The sequence below is a fragment of the Chrysochloris asiatica genome, unplaced genomic scaffold (genome assembly GCF_000296735.1).
Source record: "Chrysochloris asiatica unplaced genomic scaffold, ChrAsi1.0 scaffold00349, whole genome shotgun sequence".
Taxonomy (NCBI): domain Eukaryota; kingdom Metazoa; phylum Chordata; class Mammalia; order Afrosoricida; family Chrysochloridae; genus Chrysochloris; species Chrysochloris asiatica.
In genome coordinates this window covers 599,827-611,804 of record NW_006408867.1, presented here as the reverse complement: position 1 = coordinate 611,804, position 11,978 = coordinate 599,827, and the positions used below count along the sequence as shown (strand labels likewise).

General features: G+C 42.5%; 1 pseudogene; it reads left to right on the top strand.

The window, feature by feature from the left end:
- Window positions 1-1,129: 1,129 nt before the first annotated feature.
- LOC102831840 lies at window positions 1,130-2,268 on the top strand (annotated as a pseudogene).
- The last annotated feature ends 9,710 nt before the right edge of the window (window positions 2,269-11,978 follow it).

Here is an 11,978-nt window from a genome sequence, read left to right as displayed (position 1 = left end):
CCACACAGGGCTCTGCTAAGACAACGATTCTTGCAAGTCTTTGTGCCTTCATAAGGGGCCTGGGATTCCCACCCATTTCTGTAGCTCTCTTTGTGTGACTTCGCTAGTGGGTTACACACATAGATGAATTGCAATCCCATGCCCACCTTGGGTGCCTTCTCGTGGTCAATGGCAAAGGGTATTGTCACAAGGTTGAAGACAGAACCACCTTAAAAGGACAAAAGTGGTATGCATTGTTTTACTTACTGGTTTACTTATTGTCTTGCTTACAGATTTACTTTCGTTCTCAATTTTTTTAAAGATTCATGTGAAAGCTATGTCTCATTCCAGAGAAATGCATATGCCAATAAATACCATATATTTTGCATAAAGTTTCAGGGTCAGAGGCTCCCTGAAATCTGTTTGTGGAGCACAGATGCTGAACATCTGCTCCTAAGGAATGAGATTGCTTTGATTGTCGTCTTATGCCCATTTTATTTACATGTCTCCATGTCCACATACAGGTCTCCTAGTAGAACAAGGCAAGCCCAACCAGCAGAACCACATGGCAGAGACTGAGGAGGAGGAAATGAGCAATGGCTTCAGAAGCTCAAGCCCTGGACAGCTGATTTCCCACTAAAACTAGTGCCATCCTGCCTGTCTCCTCACCATCCTCCCAACCCATGACCAGTACCTCCTTTCCACCCACTATGTGCCATGCACTCACCATGGGCTAGCTGGTTGGCTCATGGGAGGCTGTATTGAAGTGGGAGTTGTGCCTGTACCTTTTGGTGTGTGGAAAGATTGGGTTCATCCAGATCTCCAGTCCATTCCCAACCCTCTAAGTGAAGCCTCCAAGGAACATAGAGCTGGTCAACCTGGACTTGAAATATCTACCATGACTCAGCCTAGGTTCCCAAACCCTGCCTTCCCTCGCTACAGTTTTGGGTAGGAAACAGAGGAAATATTTATCTCCTCTATTCCTTCTCCATGTGGGTGGCCAGTGTTAATATTCTCTTGAAATTTCTCAAAGGTCCCTGATCCTTGGAGAGCCAGGGTGAGAGCTGTCTTGGTTTCCCCCTACCACAGCCAGGTTGGGTGCCTTCAGGTGACCAAAGACAAAGAGTCTGTCATCAGGACCAATAGCATGATGGAAGAACCACCCAAGAGGGCAAAAATGGTGTGCATTGTTTTATTTATCAGTTTATTTATTGTCTTGCTGGCTGATTTATTTATTTATGAAGTATGTATTTATTATATAACAGAAAAATCCTCTTCCATCTTGGAAACATCCAGCCCCAGATGTGGTCTTCTTGGTCCCACAGAGCACAGTGAGTTATTTCTCTATGAAGCCACAGAAAAGAGGAGGGAATCCTCTCCCTACTCCCATACACCACCACCCAGCCAGATACTCAACCAGGAATGGGATCAGAAATCACCAGCTAGTGAGGCTGTGAAACAGCACAAATCAACAGCGGCCACGCAGAAGGACTCAACCTCTGGCCCCCTGCACCAGGCCTCCCCTTCTCCTGCATGTGCACAGATGGGATTGGCTGGCTGGCCCCAGCTTGACCATCTCAGGGCTCGACTTCTCATTTTGATCTAGCACAGCATTCTTAATGCCAGAGGCACATGAGAATCATCTACACAGCTTACAAAATATCCCTGTCCAGTCCCCTCCACAGATGAATTACAGCAGGATCTCTAGGAGTAGAGCCTGAACCTTGGGGTTCTTTGAAAAGTTACCTAAAAGATTCTAATGTAAGGCTAGGATTGAGAAGCATTTCTAGTGTCCTCTCTACTTTGCCTCTCTTCACCTCCCAGAGTCCTTCATCCTTTGGTTTCCAAGTTTCCTCAGACACCAAGAATAGGAAAAGTGTCCCCTCACAGAACCACTAACCTAAGCAGATGTCAGGAAAGTTGGCAGGTCCTCGGGGTTGCACCCTATGGCTCATACTTGAATTAGCCTGGGGCTTGCTCCCAATTTCCAGCTTTTCTAGATGCAGAAATCTACCATTTGCTAGATTCTTTCTCCACCTGCACTTCAACCAGTCAGTCTCCTAAACTCCAAAGGTTTAAAGGTCACATCAGTGACACTCTTTCTCCCAATCCTGATTGTAAGACCAACGTCCAATCCTTTTAACACAAGCCTTGGCCGTTTCTGCAAAGCCACCTGAACTGAATGAGGGTCTACCTAGTAACAGAGGAAGGAGTCACCTCACCCCAAAGTCAGCCCTTTCCCCAGCAACCTGGCAGCAGTCACTGTGCATCCAAACCTTATATGTCTGAAAATTAATTGGCAAGGCACCGTTCACATGGACAGAATCTCCACGCTGAGTGTGAGTAAGCGTGTGTGCACCTGCACCTGTCCACATACTGAGACATACAAAACATCTAGGTCAACACAGGTATAAGGTTTTACTTGACATGCAATTATACTCTACATGAAAACAACTGACTGCTTTCATTGTCTTTCATTAAGTGGAGTTTCACTGTACTGTGGTCAGGATGGGCCCAGATGAATTCCAGATTAGGTCTGCAGAGCAGCTGGTAGGGTTGAACCTTTCGGTGTGTGACCTTTCGGTTAGCTACTGCACCACCAGGGCTCCATCAAAATAATATATACAAATTTTTATACACACAGCCTTGAGAAACCTGTGAAGTCAAAAGAATTTGGCTACTCACTCTCTCTCACCTTAGTAACATCTTCCTGGCAAGTACTAGTTCATACACACACTACACCCCTCAGCTGCCATCCTTCCCCTCCAGCAGCCCATGCCTCTAAACTTTCTCTCCCTGTTAGTTAAAATACCCTGCCCTATGTCCCATTTCTCAAGGTGCTGCTCTCTGATAGGTGACCGTTAGTCAGTGGGTGCTAGAAAGCTGAGTATGACCCCTGTCAGGCGACATCTATGTTTTAATAGGGACTACAGATAATGCCTTAATCTGAAAGAATGGCTCTAATGGTGGGAATTTCAGGCACAGTAGTGGACCAGTGAGAGAGATTGTTTCTGATCTTTTTAGGAGACTCCCAAATCATATGCCTCTCTCGAAGATCAACCCTTCACAAGTGCATGAGCTCAGTGAGCACACTTACCCAGATAGCTTTTTCATAATATTGAAACACTTTCCCATACTGGCTTTTTATCTTTAAAAAGAAAGAAAAACCAGCTCAAATAATTTAAACGTCTGAGTTGGAATTGATGACAATGGGTTAGGTTTGGGAAACGTAGCCTATTTTTCATTGGCCACTAGTCCTCTGGTCCACCCTACCCTGTTCCATGACCCTGCTGCTGCTTCTCTTTTCACTGACCACCAGATTAGTTCATTGACTTGTATGCATCTTCTCTACCCTCCCCTGAGTTCCCAATTGTATTTCCTTACCCTACCCCCAATGTGTTTCCTTCTTGGAACTGTGCTGTTGTTTTTTTTTTTGGTGTCGTCAAGGACAGAAGAGCAGGTTACAAGCATGAGCATGTATGTATCACTTGGAAGAAAGCAACCAGGTATTCTGCTACTGTTTGTAGAAAAACCCAATGAAGGAAGAGACGAAAGCTGGCTCTGCAGAGTGCCTTAAAAATGACTTCAATTAGGAAATTCTGAGTTGTCTTTGGATGTTACATAAACTCAAACAGATGTTGCATTTCACTTCTCTGGGATTAAAAAAAAAAGTTAAATACAGTACGTATTCAACAACAACAAAGTATGTTTTGTCTTTCATTTGGTCTGTAAAGAGGCAGTGCCTGGTTATCTACAAAACCTGGGGAAGGTCCTAATCAGATATGACCCAGAAGGCAATTCTATAATCAGAGAAAGAAAAAGCACAGATGGTCATGAGTAAGGAAAAGAAAAGAGTCACTGTCCTTACCCGTAATGATACACTATCCTGGTCTAGGACCTGGTGCTATGAAGTTGGGAGGAGAACATTGTAGAAACACAGAAGGTAAGCCTTGCCTTTCCATCTCCTTTCTACCTCCACCCCGCCGCCAACCAGTTTCTGCTTTCCTATTTTTTTTTTTTTAATGTTTTATTGTGAATTATGTGATAGTTTACATGGGAGAACATCAGTCTTAAATTCATTCTATCGTATATCATCTCATTGCCATGGTTACAATCCCCTCCATGCAATCCTTCCCGTACCCCCCAGGTCTTCAGCACACAGTCGCTCTCCCTCTCTGGATCTAAAGTCTCCAGCTGCTTTGCTATCGGTTTTCCATAACTTAATGTTTGCCACTGAGGGCCCAATGGAAACAATTTTTGAAGAGCCCACGTTCCTGAAGACTGCTGAGATGCTGTTGTCTCTTCCTAAGAGCTGCATTTTTAAATGGTCAGACCTCATGTAGGTGAGAAGGGAAAGGGTAGGGGTGGGAGGAGGGTCTTCACAGGCACTTGGATTTAGAAAATTCTGTGGGGCTGGGAAGGAGCCCAGCCCCTAAGAAGCTTCTCCACATCACTGTGCCCTGATCCTGCTTCAGTAAGTGCTTAGTGCCAGCTGGGTAAGAGCTCTCCTGTCCACCAGACCTTTTATTCTAATCTGTCACAGGTATTTTCCACAGCATGAACATACACACACAAATGGGACCCTTCTGTGGGATCAGTAGTCTTCAGAGAACTCCTTAGAGTCACAAATTCTCTCCCTCCTTCTCATACACCTCATTCAAAAGAAGGAGTCAAGGAGACCCATGAACTGAAGTAAAGAGTAGCAAATAGTGGGGGGAAATATTTCAGAATAGAATCCCTCTCATGCATATCATGGAATAGAGTGGGGTACATTTGAAACACCACCACCCCTAAACAAGCAAAGCAGCACCTGCTCACCTCTGGAGCAGCTTCCTAGAAACATTTTAAAACAGAAAACATGAGCCCTGATGGCATAATGGTTAAGGACACAGCTACTGACCAGAAGGTCCTTGGTTCAAACCCATCAGCTGTTCTGTGGGAGAAAAGATCTGGTCATGTGCTCCTATAAAGATTTACAGCTAGGAAACCCTGTGGAGTCATCTTACTCTGTCCTACAGAGTCTGTTTGAGTCAGAATTGACTCGGAAGCACCCAACAACATTAGAAAGCGTGACCGAAGTACAGGCTCTTCAATTTGCACTTTTTACTTAGTTTATTCATTTTATTATGTTTTTGGCGTAGGTTTACACCAGAACTTTGAATCCATTCAAAGCCCTGAGTTTTACAGTTTAAGCTCAGTTCCCAGTTGACAGTTTCCACACTAATTGTTCAACAACCTTGGTTACACTTTCCACAACGTGTCAACATCCTCTTTCAGTTTCTCCCTTTCAAGTGCTCTCGTTTCCCTGACCCCTTTTGTCCTCATCTTTGCATTAGAGTAACTGTTGTCCTGTAGGTCTCATAAAGATTTTTTTAAAGGAGAATGCTGATCCTAAGGGTAATATCCTTTGTTTTGTGTGTTGCTTTGCTATTTCACTGAAACATACCAGTTCAAGATTTTAAGAGTGTTGCAAGGTCGGCAGTTCAAACGCACCAGCTGTCCCTTAGAAGCCCTATACAGGGTCGCTATGAATCAGTGGCACTTCACAACAAAAAGGCCATCATCTCAGGGGGTCCTCTGCTCTCCACGAATTCAGTTACTCTGACTTGTCTAAAGAATTTGAGTTTTGTTCTACATTTTTCTCCTATTCAACCCAAGACCATCTATTGTGATCTAGTCAGAATGGTCAGTGATCATAGGTGGGCACCACCTAATTCTTCTGGTCCCAGGGTAGATGGGGTTGTGGCTAGAGCAGACTGTCAGCCTTACAGACTTATTTCTTCTCTGAGATTTTTGTTACTTTCTTATCCATGTGCTCCTGATGAGTAGAGATCAATTGTTGTTTAACACCCCAGGATGTAGAACTTGGACTTCATGAACTATGCTATCTATGCCAATTGACTTGAGTTGTCCCATGAGACTATGGTCTAAGCCTTCACACCCAGAAAAACCAACTTAAGAATGTGTTTGGTTATGTGAACCGTCTATAGTTGCATTCTCAATGAATAGATGTACCTGCACATCCATATCTGTATTTACACATACATGTAGATAATTCTGTTTTCACATATGTATAATATACATCTGTACCTAACTACTATATACCTATATGCATATATCAATCCACATGGGATTTTAAGAAATAATGAAAGGGCAATTGCTGAGCACTCTTCAGTGTGCGTGTGTGTGTGTGTATATATATATATATATATATATATATATATATATATATATATATATATATATATATATATATATATATATATATATATACAGCTCAAATGTATGTGTGAGAATTTGGGATCTAGTGATGGTTGAGGCAAGCTGAAAATGTGTTATTTTTTTCTCACTTTAAAAAAATCAAAACTTTAAACTTCCATGTTATGCTCCGTAATAATTTAGAAAAACAAAACAAAGATATATTTGATAAAACTGTCATATACTTAATAACACTTGGGGGAGCAAGGACATAAGAATGTAAAACTATTTTTGTATTTATTGTTAGCTACATGAAGAGTTGCTATAAACTGTCTAGTCAGCTTTGGGTACAAATAAGATCACATTTTATCTTTCAAATTAATCACTTGAACCCTCTTACATCCTGTTAGCAGAGAGCCCAGTCATTCTTACTTGGTGCTCCCTAGTCCACTCATCCCCAATTTATCCAGCACCTGGGTCCTGTTCTCAGTCCATCAGGAGTTAAAGCTCTTTCCAGAAAGAACAGGATCGTATCAGCCCAGCTGCCTGTGGGAAGCTGGCAGTTCCTAATGCCAGGATGCCCAGAACACATTTGTCACCTTGGTACAATTTTGGGCATAATATCATGCTCAGTCACTATTCACCTGAACACAGCAATGCCTGAGATTAAAAGACTTCCAAAATTAGTCCTACACTGTGCTGAAACTGCCCTTTCTCACACATTCCTAAGCCTTGGAGTTTCACTTAGGCCACCCACCAAAACCCCTACCCTCCCCAAGTCAATGGTTTTACAAACTTTTCTGGACTCAGGGGCCAGGTTTGGGTCACTTTGGAGGTCTCTATGGGTGTTTCAACTTCAAACTTTGAGAGGATTGAAATGTTATTCCTTGCCTTGCAGAAAACCCAGGGATCCCTTTGCACCTTGATATGCTTCTTTCAAGCTCCCTCTCTGGAAGCCTATATTTTGCAGAACTAAAAGAGCCTAAGAGTGATTTGCAGAACAAAAAGTAGCATTATTTAAACAAATACTCATTACCTGCCATGTGCCTAACGCTATTCTAGATTCTAGGAATTTCTCAGTGAAACAAACAGATAAAAATCCAACTTGCCTGGAACTTCCTTTCTATTGGGGAAGAGAAAATGGCAATAGACATAATAAATGAAGACTTGTATAATACATTGTTGTTGTTACGTGCTGGCAAGTCAATTCTGACCCATAGTGACCCTGTATAGGGTTTCCAAGGAGCAGCTGGTGAGCATGAACCACTGACTTTGCAGTTCAAATGACTTTGCAATCTGACGTATTAACCCACAGCGCCACACCAAGACTCCGCATAATATATTTGTTGTTGTTAAGTGCCGTCGAGTCAGTTCTGACCCATAGCAACCCTGTGTAGGGTTTCCGAGGAGTAGCTGGTGAGCTTGAGCCATCGATCTTGCAGTTCAAATGGCTTTGCAGTCTCAGGCGCGTTAACCCACAGTGTCCCACCAAGACTCCAATATGTTGTTGTTAGGTGCCATCGAGTCAGTACCAACTCATAGCGACCTTATGCACAGCAGAATGCAACACTGCCTGATCCTGGGTCAACCTAACTACTGTTAGCATACTTGAGTCCATCGAAGCTACCACTTGCCAATCCATCTCGTTGGGTATCTTCCTCTTTTTCTCTGACCCTCCACCTTACCAATATTGTTGTTGTTGTTAAGTGCTGTCTAGTTGAGTCCGACCCATAGCGACCCTGTATAGGGTTTCCAAGGAGCAGCTAGTGAGCTTGAACCACCAACCTTGCAGTTCAAATGACTTCGCAGTCTGATGCATTAGCCCACCAATTTTAGGTAGTAAAACATACAATGGGAGGGGTAAAAAAAGAGAATCAAGAAAACTGCTTCTAGGTGATTTTTGGTCTGGCCTGGGTAATAGGACTCCTGGTTTGGCACTGTAGGATCAGCACTGTACTGCTAACCACAAGGTTGGCGGCTCAAACCCACCAGCAGCTCCGTGGAAACCCTATACAGGGTCGCTATGAGTCAGAACTGACTCCATAGCTTTTAATAACAATGTAATATGGTAGCACAATGGCAAAGCACTTGGCAGCTAACCAAAATGTTGGAGTTCAAATCCACCCAGCTGCTCCACTTGCTGATCTACTCCCCAAAAGATTACGGCCTAGAAAACCTTATGGGGCAGTTCCACTCTGTCACATAGGGTTGCTATGAATTGGAATTGACTCAACAACATACAAAGAAGTAGTTGTCTTTTGCCTTTGCTAAAAATAATAATTTCTGCTTCTCTAAAAATTAAAAGTTCAAATAACTTTGCATTAACAAACATTATCTTACATTTAATACTTGAGATCTACATTACACAATCCAAAGCAGTAGAATAAACACTGGACTGTTAACCACAAGGTTGTCAGTTCAAACCCACTAGCCACTCTTAGAAACCCTATGAGTTTCTGAAACTCACTGTAAATCAGAAACAACTCAATGAGACACAACTACAACAGCATCTTGACATCTGGTGAGTACTGTGATACTGTAGGATAAGCACAGGACTGCTAACCACAAGACTGGTTGTTTGAGTCCACCAACCATTCTGCAGGAGAAAGATGAGGCTTTCTTCTTCCATAAAGATTTACAATCTTGAATACCCTATACAGGGTCACAATGAATCAGAACCAATTCAGTGGTACCTAACAACAACAACAACATATTGACTTCAGGGAACTCTGGTGGTGCAGTAGTTAAGCACTCAGTTGCTAACTGAAAGTTCACAGTTCAAACATACCAGCAGGAGAAAAAAATTAACAATCTGCTTCCATAAAGGCTGTTGTAAAGTGCTGTTGAGTTACTTCTGATTCAGAGCAACCCTGTATAGGGCTCGTCAGGAGAAGCTGGTGAGTTTGAACAGCCACCTTGAGGTTAGCAATGCATTGCTTACCGTACAGCACCACACCAGAAGCCTTGGAAACCCTCTGAGGCAGTTCTACTGTACCTTGCTATGTTGGAATCAACACTATGATAATGGGATTTTAGATGTACAAAATCTTAAAAAGTTCCCTGTAAACAAGATAAGACTGAATGTGAAATTTCATTGTAAGTTATAAGGCACAAGATAAATGTGGGGCAATTCTAGAAGGTGTCTCAAAACTCCATGTATCGACTCTCTGTGCAATTTATTAAGCAAATAAATGTGATTAGGAGTTATTTTTATGACACACTACACACAACTTCCAAAGCAATCTTAACTTAAGTTTCAAAAACTAAAATAGTATATACACCCACTCCCCACTTATCACTATGGTTAGGGTCCAAAGACCAGGTTGCCATGGGAAACGGAGGCTGATGAAATCAGATCACAAAGTGGAGAATGACTAGCTTGTTCCATGACATAACTGCTGAATCACTGATCACTGAATCACCTAACCACCAGAGTCAGTGTTACCTTACCTCGCACCTCAGCACTGGTTACTGCTAGACATACGTCATTAATGTACAAAATAGACAGATAGTTGATCTTTTACTGATGTAAGTGTGAAATGTTGGTTAGCAAGATTGTCAATAAATGAGGATCAGGAGTTCTTTATGCATATCAATTAATTTTATGGTTGAAACAGATTCAAGGTAAGCCCACCTCTAAGTGTTCTATAGGAATATGTGTATAAACATACTAAATATAATAGAAAGACATTAAGGACATGGGGAATGTGGCCCCTGTTATGAGCCACTGAGCACTCTGTGTGTATTGTCCAAGTGTGGAATAAAGGACATTTATGTAACAGATCCCAGGTGTGTAGATGTGGCCTTGAGCAACCAGTTGCTGGATTTATTGTCCTATTCTAAGTCTCTTGTTTCCACTTTGTTATTCCACTCAATGATTCCCACCAGTGACAGAAAGAAAGTGCTAAGTTGGCCTAAAACACAGATGGTATTGAGTCTAACAGTCTGTGCTGATAAATAAGAATAAATTCAGCTTTCTGAAAAGCTTGCTGTTACTGATAGGTGCCATGGAGTCAACTCTGATTCATAGCAACCAGAACGAAATGCTGTCCAGTCCTGAGCCATCTTCCCAATTGTTGTTACACTTGAATCCATTGCTGTTGCCACAGTGTCAACCCATCTCATTGGAGGTCTTCCTCTTTTTCACTGATCCTCCACTTTACCAAGCATGGCGTCCTTCTCCAGGGACTGGTCCTTCTTGATAATATGTTTCAAGTATGGGAGACAAAATCTTGCCATCCTGGCTTCTGAGGAACATTCTGACTGTAGTTCTGGAAAGCTTAAGAGATGCAAAATACAAAAAGAGAGGTATGCTCCACTTTCTGAAATGATTCTGAAATCTAACTGCCCAACCTATACTTCTCCAAAGGGAATGCACTTGTTCTCAACAACAAAAGATTAAAAGTAAAGCACGCCTTCACAGAGTTGCCAAATGGTGCCTGCTCCCTTCTTTCGCAAATCACAATGGTAGGCTAGAGTAACAAGGCAAAACAAGTAATCCCTCTCCTCCCCATCAGTTTAGGGCATGAACAAAAGGGTTCTTTCCCAGCCTCTGAGGTTCCTTACCACCAAGATTCCATGGGAAATCAGATCAACCATTCAAAAGACATGGATAAACCCAATTTAAAATGAAGGAAGTGGGTCCGACTCAATCAAGATAGAAGATGAAAGAACTCCAGGAATAAATAAAAAGCATATGGTAGGTGCTAGAGTCATGATAGCATCGGAGATTATGAGCTATGCTGCTAAACACAAGGTCAGCAGTTTGAAGCTATCAGTTTCTCCACAGAAGAAAAATGAGGCTTTCTGCTCCCCTAAAGATTTAGGAAGCAGAAACTCTACCAGCCTCAGAAACCCTATGCAGGGTCGATATGAGTCAGAACCAACGCAATGGCATTTAATCACCACTCCAGAGCCACAATGGTCATAGTTTCCAAGCCAGAAATTCAGGTCCTTAGCATAATGATTATGAATCAGACTGCAACCTCAAGGTCAGCAGTTCAAAACTACCAGCCATACCATGGGAGAAAGTTGAGGCTTTCTGCTCCCATAAAGATTTACAGCCTCGGAAACCCTATACAGAGTTGTTATGACTTCGAATCGACTCCACAGCACAACACCACCACCAGTCTGACAGAAACAAACGATTTTAAATCAAATCTATCCCCCAAATCTGGAACTTGTCTGGACTCAACCCAGTAGTCAAATCTGTGATAAAGCAATTTTTTACTCTATGAGGTTATCTACCTTGAAGATGATGGGAACCATTATTTTTCACTGTGGAAAGACAGAGAGAAATGGGCTCCAGCTGAAACAATAGGGAACATTTGTGAGGGTTCTGAGAGAGCAAAAATGGTACCTAGTGGAGACTTCATCTTTTCCAGACATCTCCTGACAACTGATACAAGGGTCCATAAAGCAGCAAATGGCACAGCAGGCTAGAGAGTCTATCCTTGGACAACTCTGAGTTGAATATGAATCTGTCTTCTGAATTCCCAGGTATTAAACTGGGAGTCCTGGTGTGGTGCTGTACGATAAGCGCTGGACTGCAAGGTTGGTTTGAATCACAAGGTCGGCTGTTCAAACTCACCAGGCACTCCTCAGAAACCTTAAATGACTCGGCAGCATTTAACAATAACAAACTGAGGGCTAATAGGACTTTCTGAAATCCCACATCTCTTCCTCCTCTTTTAGAGGACCTGTCCCATGGAGAAACCGTACCCCACTGCGGAAAGGAGAACTTGGAGATACTCATGAACAGGAGAAGAACATGGGATGTACACACACATGAGGAGAACTTG